The 2,676-nt window shown below is 35.5% G+C and overlaps 1 long non-coding RNA gene across 1 annotated transcript in view; it reads right to left on the bottom strand.

Annotated features, from left to right (window-relative positions):
- The window catches only part of LOC111336362 (uncharacterized), a 2,311-nt gene extending 625 nt beyond the window's left edge, over nucleotides 1-1,686 (bottom strand). Inside the window, exons 1-2 of the long non-coding RNA XR_002695426.2 lie at nucleotides 1,550-1,686; nucleotides 170-373 (exon numbers count right to left, since the gene is read on the bottom strand). This is a non-coding gene — a long non-coding RNA (uncharacterized LOC111336362). The remainder of the gene's footprint in view (nucleotides 1-169; nucleotides 374-1,549) is intronic.
- Between the last annotated feature and the right edge of the window lie 990 nt (nucleotides 1,687-2,676).

Here is a 2,676-nt window from a genome sequence, read left to right as displayed (position 1 = left end):
TGATATTTGTACTCGTCTATGGCGTTATTCGTACTCGTCTAGGTGTAGTTGGATAATAATTAGGGGTTATTTCATGAAGATAATATATACTCCCGTCACTCGTTACCACCTCCTTCTCTCTCTCGGATCGACACAGACACAAAACTAGTTGTCAATATAAGGTACTCACTTCTTCTTAAATGAAAAGAAGGTCGATGCTTGCGTATTTCAGCAGCCTCACTTTCGTGAATGTCATTGTCACGTGACACCTCGATTCGATCTCTGCCAGCACGGAGCAAGCCGTCAATTTCATCGATATATTCAACGGTAACTAACATAACCAACAGAACTGTAACTAGTGCTTTTACCATAGTTGGTTCTAACGGTGTCAATTCTAAAGTAAAAAATGGCTATTTTTAAACACTAGCCTACTGCAAATGTGTGCTTCGCATCCGAACATATGCACATGGGGCATTTCATTATGACTAAAATTGATAACACAGTGACAATTCAAGTATTTATAACGCTAAGATTGGTGGACTCTGATTGGTTGATAATCAAGTCATACAAGTTTCTATAATCGCCAAGCGCAGGGGTGATTATAGGACTTGGCATTAAATAATTTTTGAAATTCTGCGATCGTGATTCTCAGGAAGGAAATTAAAATTAACATACTAAAAAAGCATCCCATTTAGGCTCTTTGACTCTTGAAAAAATAAAAAAAAGTAATGTGGTCCGCCCCAAACTTGATGAATGATCTGGTCTTGTTTGAAACTGTTGTAATTGAAACCGAATTTGTATAAGCAGGTAAGTAAGTAAGTAAATATATTTATACGCGTACACATCTAAGAGTTAACAAATACTCGTGCGAACGTGCACGTGTGGAAAATATTAAAAAAACCTAAGCGAAAAAATTTAACTACCTTACGATGTAATTCCTTTTGACATTAAAATACATCATTGTATTAAAATCTATTTTTTGAAAAGAGCTCAAATTTGATATGAATATTCAGAGAGGTCAGAAACCATAACAAACTAGAATGATTGAAATAGATTGGAGATAAATAATAATGATAAAAAAACAAAACCTTGAATAAAGATTCCGAGTTTTACTTATGAAGAGCCTTTTTAAACACGATGTCACTATCGGAGTTTCTAATGTATAACGGTATCTTACTCCACAGCTTGCTAGCTATCAATAAATGGATTTATGCATCCACTCTGTATTAAAATAGGGCTGCACCTAGTTACTAACCTTAGCACTTAGATTATAACATACATTCCTTAAATTCAGAAAATCGACAATGTACTCAGGACCTATTCAGTTAAGAAATTTATAAACCAACAGTAAAGCTTAGAAATAACGACGGTGTTTCAAAGTATTTATGCCTACTAGACTAAGTAAGGTTTCGGAACGTTCATTCCTAGACCTTAATAGAGTTCCTAAGAATAATAGTTAGCATCTTTAAGCCGGTATATTGCTCTGCGCTCTCTTGGGAAAGCCCAGGGATTCGACCACTTAAAAGGAAAAATAGATATTCATTGCGCTGATGTCTTTAGTTCACCTTACCTTTTGAGAGTTTCTTAATGCCCTATGAACCGTTTGTGGTGAAATTAGCCTGGGGAGAATGGCTCGCGAATCTCTCTAATATAGGCTCACTTAGCGCTCATAATTAGCAAACGGATAAAGGCTCTTTAAGATACCGCGAACAAGCTGTTAACGACTTTCCATAGGATCAATATCTATGTTTTCCATATCAGCACATGAAAGCTTTGTATCACTACTTTAGATAGGAAATAATTCATTTTCTCTCATTCAAATGCCTTCTGGAAATGAAATCACACATTCAAGAAAAGATTAAGTGGTAGAAAATTGTTTTCTGAATACGTACAGCTCCATATTTTAGGACGCTTTCTTGATCTAATTTCGTCGTCATTTGCGGAAATAGAAAAAAAAATTAAGAACAACAAGATACTTTGATTTTTGGCCGGAAAAATGACCGGAACCCATCAGGAAGTGAAAATGACGGGGTTATTAAAAAATGTAAATGATTTGAAGATTATTTATAAAGTTTGCATTTCCACGACCTCTCCTATCGTTTTTAAGATCAGATTCCGGATCTGATGTAACTTGCAGTGTTCCTGACGGGCTTCAGAGAAATGAATGGCATTTCAGTCTCTAGTTATCTCGTAAAATGTCTCATCCATGACTGAAATGTCGTTTTGAATTGACAAGTAATGCATGTATTGGAACATGAAATGTCTGCCTCTTGCTGCGATTCTCAGAAAAGTCAACTTCCTTCGAGATAACTTATTTCGTGAATGATTTATTGCGTTTATTTCTTGAAAAGAATTTGTCGGCTGTCTCAGTCGTAAACAAGTAATATTGAAAGGGTTGTTTATCGCGTCCCATTATATCAGACTCACATTCTAAAACGTATCTAGACCCTTTTTGACGCATATCGTAATCCCACCTTTTAACAGTAGGTAACTAGTTAGAGAATCCTTCACAACAATAAATTATTGTTAATTAAAAGGCTTATATGATCGAAAAGACCCTTCGGCAGCGTTGGAAAATGATAATGGCCTTCGAATCTCTCATACGTGTGAATTTTACTTCAGTCCTCACACCGCAACCAATGTACCTTTAAGGGACAAAAATGTACAGATTTATAAAACGTCTGGTTTATTATTATT

This window comes from Stylophora pistillata, chromosome 11 (genome assembly GCF_964205215.1).
Source record: "Stylophora pistillata chromosome 11, jaStyPist1.2, whole genome shotgun sequence".
Classification (NCBI taxonomy): domain Eukaryota; kingdom Metazoa; phylum Cnidaria; class Anthozoa; order Scleractinia; family Pocilloporidae; genus Stylophora; species Stylophora pistillata.
The sequence above is the reverse complement of the archived record's forward strand: the minus strand, read 5'-3'. Positions and strand labels throughout refer to the sequence as shown.